Source organism: Heterodontus francisci, chromosome 26, assembly GCF_036365525.1.
Source record: "Heterodontus francisci isolate sHetFra1 chromosome 26, sHetFra1.hap1, whole genome shotgun sequence".
NCBI lineage: Eukaryota > Metazoa > Chordata > Chondrichthyes > Heterodontiformes > Heterodontidae > Heterodontus > Heterodontus francisci.
This window is the reverse complement of record NC_090396.1, coordinates 72,313,862-72,333,633: the sequence shown is the minus strand read 5'-3', so window position 1 is coordinate 72,333,633 and position 19,772 is coordinate 72,313,862.

Here is a 19,772-nt window from a genome sequence, read left to right as displayed (position 1 = left end):
ATTATATAATAACACAACATGCATGACTGGGTATAACACTGCATATATTATATAATAACTCACCATGCATTACTGGGTATAACACTGTATATATTATATAATAACTCACCATGCATTACTGGGTATAAAACTGTATATATTATATAATAACACAACATGCATGACTGGGTATAACACTGCATATATTATATAATAACTCACCATGCATTACTGGGTATAAAACTGTATATATTATATAATAACACACCACGAGTTACTGGGTATAACACTGTATATATTATATAATAACACACCATGCATTATTGGGTATAACACTGTATATATTATATAATAACACACCATGCATGACTGGGTATAACACTGCATATATTATATAATAACACACCATGCATGACTGGGTATAAAACTGTATATATTATATAATAACACACCATGCATGACTGGGTATAACACTGCATATATTATATAATAACACACCATGCATGACTGGGTATAAAACTGTATATATTATATAATAACACACCACGAGTTACTGGGTTTAACACTGTATATATTATATAATAACTCACCATGCATTATTGGGTATAACACTGTATATATTATATAATAACTCACCATGCATTACTGGGTATAAAACAGTATATATTATATAATAACACACCACGAGTTACTGGGTATAACACTGTATATATTATATAATAACACACCATGCATTATTGGGTATAACACTGTATATATTATATAATAACACACCATGCATGACTGGGTATAACACTGCATATATTATATAATAACACACCATGCATGACTGGGTATAAAACTGTATATATTATATAATAACACACCATGCATGACTGGGTATAACACTGCATATATTATATAATAACACACCATGCATGACTGGGTATAAAACTGTATATATTATATAATAACACACCATGCATGACTGGGTATAACACTGCATATATTATATAATAACACACCATGCATGACTGGGTATAAAACTGTATATATTATATAATAACACACCACGAGTTACTGGGTTTAACACTGTATATATTATATAATAACTCACCATGCATTATTGGGTATAACACTGTATATATTATATAATAACTCACCATGCATTACTGGGTATAAAACTGCATATATTATATAATAACACACCACGGGTTACTGGGTTTAACACTGTATATATTATATAATAACACACCATGCATTATTGGGTATAACACTGTATATATTATATAATAACTCACAGTGCATTACTGGGTATAACACTGTATATATTATATAATAACTCACCGTGCATTATTGGGTATAACACTGTATATATTATATAATAACTCACCATGCATTACTGGGTATAACACTGTATATATTATATAATAACTCACCGTGCATCATTGGGTATAACACTGTATATATTATATAATAACTCACCGTGCATCATTGGGTATAACACTGTATATATTATATAATAACACACCGTGCATCATTGGATATAACACTGTATATATTATATAATAACACACCATGCATTATTGGATATAACACTGCATATATTATTTAATAACACACCATGCATTATTGGGTATAACACTGTATATATTATATAATAACTCACCATGCACAACTGGGTATAACACTGTATATATTATATAATAACACACCATGCATTACTGGGTATAACACTGTATATATTATATAATAACACACCATGCATTATTGGGTATAACACTGTATATATTATATAATAACTCACCATGCATTACTGGGTATAACACTGTATATATTATATAATAACACACCATGCATTATTGGGGATAACACTGTATATATTATATAATAACTCACCATGCATTACTGGGTATAACACTGTATATATTATATAATAACACACCATGCATTACTGGGTATAACACTGTATATATTATATAATAACTCACCATACATTACTGGGTATAACACTGTATATATTATATAATAACACACCATGCATTATTGGGTATAACACTGTATATATTATATAATAACACACCATGCATTATTGGGTATAACACTGTATATATTCTATAATAACACACCATGCATTATTGGGTATAACACTGTATATATTATATAATAACACACCATGCATTATTGGGTATAACACTGTATATATTATATAATAACTCACCGTGCATTACTGGGTATAACACTGTATATATTATATAATAACACACCGTGCATTATTGGGTATAACACTGTATATATTATATAATAACACACCATGCATTATTGGGTATAACACTGTATATATTATATAATAACTCACCGTGCATTATTGGGTATAACACTGTATATATTATATAATAACTCACCGTGCATTATTGGGTATAACACTGTATTTATTATATAATAACATACCATGCATTATTGGGTATAACACTGTATATATTATATAATAACTCACCATGCATTATTGGGTATAACACTGTATATATTATATAATAACTCACCATGCACAACTGGGTATAACACTGTATATATTATATAATAACACACCATGCATTATTGGGGATAACACTGTATATATTATATAATAACTCACCATGCATTACTGGGTATAACACTGTATATATTATATAATAACACACCATGCATTACTGGGTATAACACTGTATATATTATATAATAACTCACCATACATTACTGGGTATAACACTGTATATATTATATAATAACACACCATGCATTATTGGGTATAACACTGTATATATTATATAATAACACACCTTGCATTATTGGGTATAACACTGTATATATTATATAATAACTCACCATGCACAACTGGGTATAACACTGTATATATTATATAATAACACACCATGCATTACTGGGTATAACACTGTATATATTATATAATAACACACCATGCATTATTGGGTATAACACTGTATATATTATATAATAACTCACCATGCATTACTGGGTATAACACTGTATATATTATATAATAACACACCATGCATTATTGGGGATAACACTGTATATATTATATAATAACTCACCATGCATTACTGGGTATAACACTGTATATATTATATAATAACACACCATGCATTACTGGGTATAACACTGTATATATTATATAATAACTCACCATACATTACTGGGTATAACACTGTATATATTATATAATAACACACCATGCATTATTGGGTATAACACTGTATATATTATATAATAACACACCATGCATTATTGGGTATAACACTGTATATATTCTATAATAACACACCATGCATTATTGGGTATAACACTGTATATATTATATAATAACACACCATGCATTATTGGGTATAACACTGTATATATTATATAATAACTCACCGTGCATTACTGGGTATAACACTGTATATATTATATAATAACACACCGTGCATTATTGGGTATAACACTGTATATATTATATAATAACACACCATGCATTATTGGGTATAACACTGTATATATTATATAATAACTCACCGTGCATTATTGGGTATAACACTGTATATATTATATAATAACTCACCGTGCATTATTGGGTATAACACTGTATTTATTATATAATAACATACCATGCATTATTGGGTATAACACTGTATATATTATATAATAACTCACCATGCATTATTGGGTATAACACTGTATATATTATATAATAACACACCATGCATTATTGGGTATAACACTGTATATATTATATAATAACTCACCATGCATGACTGGGTATAACACTGCATATATTATATAATAACACACCATGCATTATTGGGTATAACACTGTATATATTATATAATAACTCACCGTGCATTATTGGGTATAACACTGTATTTATTATATAATAACATACCATGCATTATTGGGTATAACACTGTATATATTATATAATAACTCACCATGCATTATTGGGTATAACACTGTATATATTATATAATAACACACCATGCATTATTGGGTATAACACTGTATATATTATATAATAACTCACCATGCATGACTGGGTATAACACTGCATATATTATATAATAACACACCATGCATTATTGGGTATAACACTGTATATATTATACAATAACTCACCATGCATTACTGGGTATAACACTGTATATATTATATAATAACACACCATGCATTATTGGGTATAACACTGTATATATTATATAATAACTCACCATGCATTACTGGGTATAACACTGTATATATTATATAATAACACACCATGCATTACTGGGTATAACACTGTATATATTATATAATAACTCACCATACATTACTGGGTATAACACTGTATATATTATATAATAACACACCATGCATTATTGGGTATAACACTGTATATATTATATAATAACACACCATGCATCATTGGGTATAACACTGTATATATTATATAATAACACACCATGCATTATTGGGTATAACACTGTATATATTATATAATAACACACCATGCATTATTGGGTATAACACTGTATATATTATATAATAACTCACCGTGCATTACTGGGTATAACACTGTATATATTATATAATAACACACCGTGCATTATTGGGTATAACACTGTATATATTATATAATAACACACCATGCATTATTGGGTATAACACTGTATATATTATATAATAACTCACCGTGCATTATTGGGTATAACACTGTATATATTATATAATAACTCACCGTGCATTATTGGGTATAACACTGTATTTATTATATAATAACATACCATGCATTATTGGGTATAACACTGTATATATTATATAATAACTCACCATGCATTATTGGGTATAACACTGTATATATTATATAATAACACACCATGCATTATTGGGTATAACACTGTATATATTATATAATAACTCACCATGCATGACTGGGTATAACACTGCACATATTATATAATAACACACCATGCATTATTGGGTATAACACTGTATATATTATATAATAACTCACCATGCATGACTGGGTATAACACTGCATATATTATATAATAACTCACCATGCATTACTGGGTATAAAACTGTATATATTATATAATAACACAACATGCATGACTGGGTATAACACTGCATATATTATATAATAACTCACCATGCATTACTGGGTATAACACTGTATATATTATATAATAACTCACCATGCATTACTGGGTATAAAACTGTATATATTATATAATAACACAACATGCATGACTGGGTATAACACTGCATATATTATATAATAACTCACCATGCATTACTGGGTATAAAACTGTATATATTATATAATAACACACCACGAGTTACTGGGTATAACACTGTATATATTATATAATAACACACCATGCATTATTGGGTATAACACTGTATATATTATATAATAACACACCATGCATGACTGGGTATAACACTGCATATATTATATAATAACACACCATGCATGACTGGGTATAAAACTGTATATATTATATAATAACACACCATGCATGACTGGGTATAACACTGCATATATTATATAATAACACACCATGCATGACTGGGTATAAAACTGTATATATTATATAATAACACACCACGAGTTACTGGGTTTAACACTGTATATATTATATAATAACTCACCATGCATTATTGGGTATAACACTGTATATATTATATAATAACTCACCATGCATTACTGGGTATAAAACAGTATATATTATATAATAACACACCACGAGTTACTGGGTTTAACACTGTATATATTATATAATAACACACCATGCATGACTGGGTATAACACTGCATATATTATATAATAACACACCATGCATGACTGGGTATAACACTGTATATATTATATAATAACACACCATGCATGACTGGGTATAACACTGCATATATTATATAATAACACACCATGCATGACTGGGTATAACACTGTATATATTATATAATAACACACCATGCATGACTGGGTATAACACTGTATATATTATATAATAACACACCATGCATTATTGGGTATAACACTGTATATATTATATAATAACACACCATGCATGACTGGGTATAACACTGCATATATTATATAATAACACACCATGCATGACTGGGTATAAAACTGTATATATTATATAATAACACACCATGCATGACTGGGTATAACACTGCATATATTATATAATAACACACCATGCATGACTGGGTATAAAACTGTATATATTATATAATAACACACCACGAGTTACTGGGTTTAACACTGTATATATTATATAATAACTCACCATGCATTATTGGGTATAACACTGTATATATTATATAATAACTCACCATGCATTACTGGGTATAAAACAGTATATATTATATAATAACACACCACGAGTTACTGGGTTTAACACTGTATATATTATATAATAACACACCATGCATGACTGGGTATAACACTGCATATATTATATAATAACACACCATGCATGACTGGGTATAACACTGTATATATTATATAATAACACACCATGCATGACTGGGTATAACACTGTATATATTATATAATAACACACCATGCATGACTGGGTATAACACTGTATATATTATATAATAACACACCATGCATGACTGGGTATAACACTGCATATATTATATAATAACACACCATGCATGACTGGGTATAACACTGTATATATTATATAATAACACACCATGCATGACTGGGTATAACACTGTATATATTATATAATAACACACCATGCATGACTGGGTATAACACTGCATATATTATATAATAACACACCATGCATGACTGGGTATAACACTGTATATATTATATAATAACACACCATGCATGACTGGGTATAACACTGCATATATTATATAATAACACACCATGCATGACTGGGTATAACACTGTATATATTATATAATAACACACCATGCATGACTGGGTATAACACTGTATATATTATATAATAACACACCATGCATTATTGGATATAACACTGCATATATTATATAATAACACACCATGCATTATTGGGTATAACACTGTATATATTATATAATAACACACCATGCATGACTGGGTATAACACTGCATATATTATATAATAACACACCATGCATGACTGGGTATAAAACTGTATATATTATATAATAACACACCACGAGTTACTGGGTTTAACACTGTATATATTATATAATAACTCACCATGCATTATTGGGTATAACACTGTATATATTATATAATAACTCACCATGCATTACTGGGTATAAAACAGTATATATTATATAATAACACACCACGAGTTACTGGGTTTAACACTGTATATATTATATAATAACACACCATGCATGACTGGGTATAACACTGCATATATTATATAATAACACACCATGCATGACTGGGTATAAAACTGTATATATTATATAATAACACACCACGAGTTACTGGGTTTAACACTGTATATATTATATAATAACTCACCATGCATTATTGGGTATAACACTGTATATATTATATAATAACTCACCATGCATTACTGGGTATAAAACAGTATATATTATATAATAACACACCACGAGTTACTGGGTTTAACACTGTATATATTATATAATAACTCACCGTGCATCATTGGGTATAACATTGCATATATTATATAATAACTCACCATGCATTACTGGGTATAAAACTGTATATATTATATAATAACACACCACGAGTTACTGGGTTTAACACTGTATATATTATATAATAACTCACCGTGCATCATTGGGTATAACACTGTATATATTATATAATAACACACCATGCATTATTGGGTATAACACTGTATATAGTATATAATAACTCACCTTGCATTATTGGGTATAACACTGTATATATTATATAATAACACACCATGCATTATTGGGTATAACACTGTATATACTATATAATAACTCACCATGCATGACTGGGTATAACACTGCATATATTATATAATAACACACCATGCATTATTGGGTATAACACTGTATATATTATATAATAACTCACCATGCATGACTGGGGATAACACTGCATATATTATATAATAACTCACCATGCATTACTGGGTATAAAACTGTATATATTATATAATAACACAACATGCATGACTGGGTATAACACTGCATATATTATATAATAACTCACCATGCATTACTGGGTATAACACTGTATATATTATATAATAACTCACCATGCATTACTGGGTATAAAACTGTATATATTATATAATAACACAACATGCATGACTGGGTATAACACTGCATATATTATATAATAACTCACCATGCATTACTGGGTATAAAACTGTATATATTATATAATAACACACCACGAGTTACTGGGTTTAACACTGTATATATTATATAATAACTCACCGTGCATCATTGGGTATAACACTGTATATATTATATAATAACACACCATGCATTATTGGGTATAACACTGTATATATTATATAATAACACACCATGCATTATTGGGTATAACACTGTATATATTATATAATAACTCACCATGCATTATTGGGTATAACACTGTATATATTATATAATAACTCACCATGCATTATTGGGTATAACACTGTATATATTATATAATAACTCACCATGCATGACTGGGTATAACACTGCATATATTATATAATAACACACCATGCATTATTGGGTATAACACTGTATATATTATATAATAACTCACCATGCATGACTGGGTATAACACTGCATATATTATATAATAACTCACCATGCATTACTGGGTATAAAACTGTATATATTATATAATAACACAACATGCATGACTGGGTATAACACTGCATATATTATATAATAACTCACCATGCATTACTGGGTATAACACTTTATAGATTATATAATAAATCACCATGCATTACTGCGTATAACACTGTATATATTATATAATAACTCACCATGCATTACTGGGTATAAAACTGCATATATTATATAATAACACACCACGGGTTACTGGGTTTAACACTGTATATATTATATAATAACACACCATGCATTATTGGGTATAACACTGTATATATTATATAATAACTCACAGTGCATTACTGGGTATAACACTGTATATATTATATAATAACTCACCGTGCATTATTGGGTATAACACTGTATATATTATATAATAACTCACCATGCATTACTGGGTATAACACTGTATATATTATATAATAACTCACCGTGCATCATTGGGTATAACACTGTATATATTATATAATAACTCACCGTGCATCATTGGGTATAACACTGTATATATTATATAATAACACACCGTGCATCATTGGATATAACACTGTATATATTATATAATAACACACCATGCATTATTGGATATAACACTGCATATATTATTTAATAACACACCATGCATTATTGGGTATAACACTGTATATATTATATAATAACTCACCATGCACAACTGGGTATAACACTGTATATATTATATAATAACACACCATGCATTACTGGGTATAACACTGTATATATTATATAATAACACACCATGCATTATTGGGTATAACACTGTATATATTATATAATAACTCACCATGCATTACTGGGTATAACACTGTATATATTATATAATAACACACCATGCATTATTGGGGATAACACTGTATATATTATATAATAACTCACCATGCATTACTGGGTATAACACTGTATATATTATATAATAACACACCATGCATTACTGGGTATAACACTGTATATATTATATAATAACTCACCATACATTACTGGGTATAACACTGTATATATTATATAATAACACACCATGCATTATTGGGTATAACACTGTATATATTATATAATAACACACCATGCATTATTGGGTATAACACTGTATATATTCTATAATAACACACCATGCATTATTGGGTATAACACTGTATATATTATATAATAACACACCATGCATTATTGGGTATAACACTGTATATATTATATAATAACTCACCGTGCATTACTGGGTATAACACTGTATATATTATATAATAACACACCGTGCATTATTGGGTATAACACTGTATATATTATATAATAACACACCATGCATTATTGGGTATAACACTGTATATATAATATAATAACTCACCGTGCATTATTGGGTATAACACTGTATATATTATATAATAACTCACCGTGCATTATTGGGTATAACACTGTATTTATTATATAATAACATACCATGCATTATTGGGTATAACACTGTATATATTATATAATAACTCACCATGCATTATTGGGTATAACACTGTATATATTATATAATAACTCACCATGCACAACTGGGTATAACACTGTATATATTATATAATAACACACCATGCATTATTGGGGATAACACTGTATATATTATATAATAACTCACCATGCATTACTGGGTATAACACTGTATATATTATATAATAACACACCATGCATTACTGGGTATAACACTGTATATATTATATAATAACTCACCATACATTACTGGGTATAACACTGTATATATTATATAATAACACACCATGCATTATTGGGTATAACACTGTATATATTATATAATAACACACCATGCATTATTGGGTATAACACTGTATATATTATATAATAACTCACCATGCACAACTGGGTATAACACTGTATATATTATATAATAACACACCATGCATTACTGGGTATAACACTGTATATATTATATAATAACACACCATGCATTATTGGGTATAACACTGTATATATTATATAATAACTCACCATGCATTACTGGGTATAACACTGTATATATTATATAATAACACACCATGCATTATTGGGGATAACACTGTATATATTATATAATAACTCACCATGCATTACTGGGTATAACACTGTATATATTATATAATAACACACCATGCATTACTGGGTATAACACTGTATATATTATATAATAACTCACCATACATTACTGGGTATAACACTGTATATATTATATAATAACACACCATGCATTATTGGGTATAACACTGTATATATTATATAATAACACACCATGCATTATTGGGTATAACACTGTATATATTCTATAATAACACACCATGCATTATTGGGTATAACACTGTATATATTATATAATAACACACCATGCATTATTGGGTATAACACTGTATATATTATATAATAACTCACCGTGCATTACTGGGTATAACACTGTATATATTATATAATAACACACCGTGCATTATTGGGTATAACACTGTATATATTATATAATAACACACCATGCATTATTGGGTATAACACTGTATATATTATATAATAACTCACCGTGCATTATTGGGTATAACACTGTATATATTATATAATAACTCACCGTGCATTATTGGGTATAACACTGTATTTATTATATAATAACATACCATGCATTATTGGGTATAACACTGTATATATTATATAATAACTCACCATGCATTATTGGGTATAACACTGTATATATTATATAATAACACACCATGCATTATTGGGTATAACACTGTATATATTATATAATAACTCACCATGCATGACTGGGTATAACACTGCATATATTATATAATAACACACCATGCATTATTGGGTATAACACTGTATATATTATATAATAACTCACCGTGCATTATTGGGTATAACACTGTATTTATTATATAATAACATACCATGCATTATTGGGTATAACACTGTATATATTATATAATAACTCACCATGCATTATTGGGTATAACACTGTATATATTATATAATAACACACCATGCATTATTGGGTATAACACTGTATATATTATATAATAACTCACCATGCATGACTGGGTATAACACTGCATATATTATATAATAACACACCATGCATTATTGGGTATAACACTGTATATATTATACAATAACTCACCATGCATTACTGGGTATAACACTGTATATATTATATAATAACACACCATGCATTATTGGGTATAACACTGTATATATTATATAATAACTCACCATGCATTACTGGGTATAACACTGTATATATTATATAATAACACACCATGCATTACTGGGTATAACACTGTATATATTATATAATAACTCACCATACATTACTGGGTATAACACTGTATATATTATATAATAACACACCATGCATTATTGGGTATAACACTGTATATATTATATAATAACACACCATGCATCATTGGGTATAACACTGTATATATTATATAATAACACACCATGCATTATTGGGTATAACACTGTATATATTATATAATAACACACCATGCATTATTGGGTATAACACTGTATATATTATATAATAACTCACCGTGCATTACTGGGTATAACACTGTATATATTATATAATAACACACCGTGCATTATTGGGTATAACACTGTATATATTATATAATAACACACCATGCATTATTGGGTATAACACTGTATATATTATATAATAACTCACCGTGCATTATTGGGTATAACACTGTATATATTATATAATAACTCACCGTGCATTATTGGGTATAACACTGTATTTATTATATAATAACATACCATGCATTATTGGGTATAACACTGTATATATTATATAATAACTCACCATGCATTATTGGGTATAACACTGTATATATTATATAATAACACACCATGCATTATTGGGTATAACACTGTATATATTATATAATAACTCACCATGCATGACTGGGTATAACACTGCACATATTATATAATAACACACCATGCATTATTGGGTATAACACTGTATATATTATATAATAACTCACCATGCATGACTGGGTATAACACTGCATATATTATATAATAACTCACCATGCATTACTGGGTATAAAACTGTATATATTATATAATAACACAACATGCATGACTGGGTATAACACTGCATATATTATATAATAACTCACCATGCATTACTGGGTATAACACTGTATATATTATATAATAACTCACCATGCATTACTGGGTATAAAACTGTATATATTATATAATAACACAACATGCATGACTGGGTATAACACTGCATATATTATATAATAACTCACCATGCATTACTGGGTATAAAACTGTATATATTATATAATAACACACCACGAGTTACTGGGTTTAACACTGTATATATTATATAATAACTCACCGTGCATCATTGGGTATAACACTGTATATATTATATAATAACACACCATGCATTATTGTGTATAAAACTGCATATATTATATAATAACACACCACGAGTTACTGGGTTTAACACTGTATATATTATATAATACTCACCATGCATTATTGGGTATAACACTGTATATATTATATAATAACTCACCATGCATTACTGGGTATAAAACAGTATATATTATATAATAACACACCACGAGTTACTGGGTTTAACACTGTATATATTATATAATAACACACCATGCATGACTGGGTATAACATTGCATATATTATATAATAACTCACCATGCATTACTGGGTATAAAACTGTATATATTATATAATAACACACCACGAGTTACTGGGTTTAACACTGTATATATTATATAATAACACACCATGCATTATTGGGTATAACACTGTATATATTATATAATAACTCACCATGCATTATTGGGTATAACACTGTATATATTACATAATAACACACCATGCATTATTGGGTATAACACTGTATATACTATATAATAACTCACCATGCATGACTGGGTATAACACTGCATATATTATATAATAACACACCATGCATTATTGGGTATAACACTGTATATATTATATAATAACTCACCATGCATGACTGGGTATAACACTGCATATATTATATAATAACTCACCATGCATTACTGGGTATAAAACTGTATATATTATATAATAACACAACATGCATGACTGGGTATAACACTGCATATATTATATAATAACTCACCATGCATTACTGGGTATAACACTGTATATATTATATAATAACTCACCATGCATTACTGGGTATAAAACTGTATATATTATATAATAACACAACATGCATGACTGGGTATAACACTGCATATATTATATAATAACTCACCATGCATTACTGGGTATAAAACTGTATATATTATATAATAACACACCACGAGTTACTGGGTTTAACACTGTATATATTATATAATAACTCACCGTGCATCATTGGGTATAACACTGTATATATTATATAATAACACACCATGCATTATTGGGTATAACACTGTATATATTATATAATAACTCACCATGCATTATTGGGTAAAGCACTGTATATATTATATAATAACTCACCATGCATTATTGGGTATAACACTGTATATATTATATAATAACTCACCATGCATGACTGGGTATAACACTGCATATATTATATAATAACACACCATGCATTATTGGGTATAACACTGTATATATTATATAATAACTCACCATGCATGACTGGGTTTAACACTGCATATATTATATAATAACTCACCATGCATTACTGGGTATAAAACTGTATATATTATATAATAACACAACATGCATGACTGGGTATAACACTGCATATATTATATAATAACTCACCATGCATTACTGGGTATAACACTTTATATATTATATAATAACTCACCATGCATTACTGGGTATACAACTGTATATATTATATAATAACTCACCATGCATTACTGGGTATAAAACTGCATATATTATATAATAACACACCACGGGTTACTGGGTTTAACACTGTATATATTATATAATAACACACCATGCATTATTGGGTATAACACTGTATATATTATATAATAACTCACAGTGCATTACTGGGTATAACACTGTATATATTATATAATAACTCACCGTGCATTATTGGGTATAACACTGTATATATTATATAATAACTCACCATGCATTACTGGGTATAACACTGTATATATTATATAATAACTCACCGTGCATCATTGGGTATAACACTGTATATATTATATAATAACTCACCGTGCATCATTGGGTATAACACTGTATATATTATATAATAACACACCGTGCATCATTGGATATAACACTGTATATATTATATAATAACACACCATGCATTATTGGATATAACACTGCATATATTATATAATAACACACCATGCATTATTGGGTATAACACTGTATATATTATATAATAACTCACCATGCACAACTGGGTATAACACTGTATATATTATATAATAACACACCATGCATTACTGGGTATAACACTGTATATATTATATAATAACACACCATGCATTATTGGGTATAACACTGTATATATTATATAATAACTCACCATGCATTACTGGGTATAACACTGTATATATTATATAATAACACACCATGCATTATTGGGTATAACACTGTATATATTATACAATAACTCACCATGCATTACTGGGTATAACACTGTATATATTATATAATAACACACCATGCATTATTGGGTATAACACTGTATATATTATATAATAACTCACCATGCATTACTGGGTATAACACTGTATATATTATATAATAACACACCATGCATTACTGGGTATAACACTGTATATATTATATAATAACTCACCATACATTACTGGGTATAACACTGTATATATTATATAATAACACACCATGCATTATTGGGTATAACACTGTATATATTATATAATAACACACCATGCATTATTGGGTATAACACTGTATATATTATATAATAACACACCATGCATTATTGGGTATAACACTGTATATATTATATAATAACACACCATGCATTATTGGGTATAACACTGTATATATTATATAATAACTCACCGTGCATTACTGGGTATAACACTGTATATATTATATAATAACACACCGTGCATTATTGGGTATAACACTGTATATATTATATAATAACACACCATGCATTATTGGGTATAACACTGTATATATTATATAATAACTCACCGTGCATTATTGGGTATAACACTGTATATATTATATAATAACTCACCGTGCATTATTGGGTATAACACTGTATTTATTATATAATAACATACCATGCATCATTGGGTATAACACTGTATATATTATATAATAACTCACCATGCATTATTGGGTATAACACTGTATATATTATATAATAACTCACCGTGCATTATTGGGTATAACACTGTATATATTATATAATAACTCACCGTGCATTATTGGGTATAACACTGTATATATTATATAATAACATACCATGCATCATTGGGTATAACACTGTATATATTATATAATAACTCACAATGCATTCCTGGGTATAACACTGTATATATTATATAATAACGCACCGTGCATTATTGGGTATAACACTGTATATATTATATAATAACACACCGTGCATTATTGGGTATAACACTGTATATATTATATAATAACTCACCATGCATCATTGGGTATCACACTGTATATATTATATAATAACTCGCTGTGCATTACTGGGTGTAACACTGTATATATTATATAATAACATACCGCGCATTACTGGGTATAACACTGTATATATTATATAATAACTCACCGTGCATTACTGGGTATAACACTGTATATATTATATAATAACAGACCATGCATTATTGGGTATAACACTGTATATATTATATAATAACTCACCATGCATTACTGGGTATAACACTGTATATATTATATAATAACACACCGTGCATTACTGGGTATAACACTGTATATATTATATAATAACAGACCGTGCATTATTGGGTATAACACTGTATATATTATATAATAACACACCGTGCATTACTGGGTATAACACTGTATATATTATATAATAACTCACCGTGCATCATTGGGTATAACACTGTATATATTATATAATAACACACCATGCATTATTGGGTATAACACTGTATATATTATATAATAACTCACCATGCATGACTGGGTATAACACTGCATATATTATATAATAACACACCATGCATTATTGGGTATAACACTGTATATATTATATAATAACTCACCATGCATGACTGGGTATAACACTGCATATATTATATAATAACTCACCATGCATTACTGGGTATAAAACTGTATATATTATATAATAACACAACATGCATGACTGGGTATAACACTGCATATATTATATAATAACTCACCATGCATTACTGGGTATAACACTGTATATATTATATAATAACTCACCATGCATTACTGGGTATAAAACTGTATATATTATATAATAACACAACATGCATGACTGGGTATAACACTGCATATATTATATAATAACTCACCATGCATTACTGGGTATAAAACTGTATATATTATATAATAACACACCACGAGTTACTGGGTTTAACACTGTATATATTATATAATAACTCACCATGCATTATTGGGTATAACACTGTATATATTATATAATAACTCACCATGCATTATTGGGTATAACACTGTATATATTATATAATAACTCACCATGCATTACTGGGTATAACACTGTATATATTATATAATAACACACCATGCATTATTGGGTATAACACTGTATATATTATACAATAACTCACCATGCATAACTGGGTATAACACTGTATATATTATATAATAACTCACCATGCATTACTGGGTATAACACTGTATATATTATACAATAACACACCATGCATTACTGGGTATAACACTGTATATATTATATAATAACTCACCATACATTACTGGGTATAACACTGTATATATTATATAATAACACACCATGCATTATTGGGTATAACACTGTATATATTATATAATAACACACCATGCATTATTGGGTATAACACTGTATATATTATATAATAACACACCATGCATTATTGGGTATAACACTGTATATATTATATAATAACACACCATGCATTATTGGGTATAACACTGTATATATTATATAATAACTCACCGTGCATTACTGGGTATAACACTGTATATATTATATAATAACACACCGTGCATTATTGGGTATAACACTGTATATATTATATAATAACACACCATGCATTATTGGGTATAACACTGTATATATTATATAATAACTCACCGTGCATTATTGGGTCTAACACTGTATATATTATATAATAACTCACCGTGCATTATTGGGTATAACACTGTATTTATTATATAATAACATACCATGCATCATTGGGTATAACACTGTATATATTATATAATAACTCACCATGCATTATTGGGTATAACACTGTATATATTATATAATAACTCACCGTGCATTATTGGGTATAACACTGTATATATTATATAATAACTCACCGTGCATTATTGGGTATAACACTGTATATATTATATAATAACATACCATGCATCATTGGGTATAACACTGTATATATTATATAATAACTCACAATGCATTACTGGGTATAACACTGTATATATTATATAATAACGCACCGTGCATTATTGGGTATAACAATGTATATATTATATAATAACACACCGTGCATTATTGGGTATAACACTGTATATATTATATAATAACTCACCATGCATCATTGGGTATCACACTGTATATATTATATAATAACTCACTGTGCATTACTGGGTGTAACACTGTATATATTATATAATAACATACCGTGCATTACTGGGTATAACACTGTATATATTATATAATAACTCACCGTGCATTACTGGGTATAACACTGTATATATTATATAATAACAGACCATGCATTATTGGGTATAACACTGTATATATTATATAATAACTCACCATGCATTACTGGGTATAACACTGTATATATTATATAATAACACACCGTGCATTACTGGGTATAACACTGTATATATTATATAATAACAGACCGTGCATTATTGGGTATAACACTGTATATATTATATAATAACACACAGTGCATTACTGGGTATAACACTGTATATATTATATAATAACTCACCGTGCATCATTGGGTATAACACTGTATATATTATATAATAACACACCATGCATTATTGGGTATAACACTGTATATATTATATAATAACTCACCATGCATGACTGGGTATAACACTGCATATATTATATAATAACTCACTGTGCATTACTGGGTGTAACACTGTATATATTATATAATAACATACCGTGCATTATTGGGTATAACACTGTATATATTATATAATAACTCACCGTGCATTACTGGGTATAACACTGTATATATTATATAATAACACACCGTGCATTATTGGGTATAACACTGTATATATTATATAATAACACACCATGCATTATTGGGTATAACACTGTATATATTATATAATAACTCACCGTGCATTATTGGGTCTAACACTGTATATATTATATAATAACTCACCGTGCATTATTGGGTATAACACTGTATTTATTATATAATAACATACCATGCATCATTGGGTATAACACTGTATATATTATATAATAACTCACCATGCATTATTGGGTATAACACTGTATATATTATATAATAACTCACCGTGCATTATTGGGTATAACACTGTATATATTATATAATAACTCACCGTGCATTATTGGGTATAACACTGTATATATTATATAATAACATACCATGCATCATTGGGTATAACACTGTATATATTATATAATAACTCACAATGCATTACTGGGTATAACACTGTATATATTATATAATAACGCACCGTGCATTATTGGGTATAACACTGTATATATTATATAATAACACACCGTGCATTATTGGGTATAACAC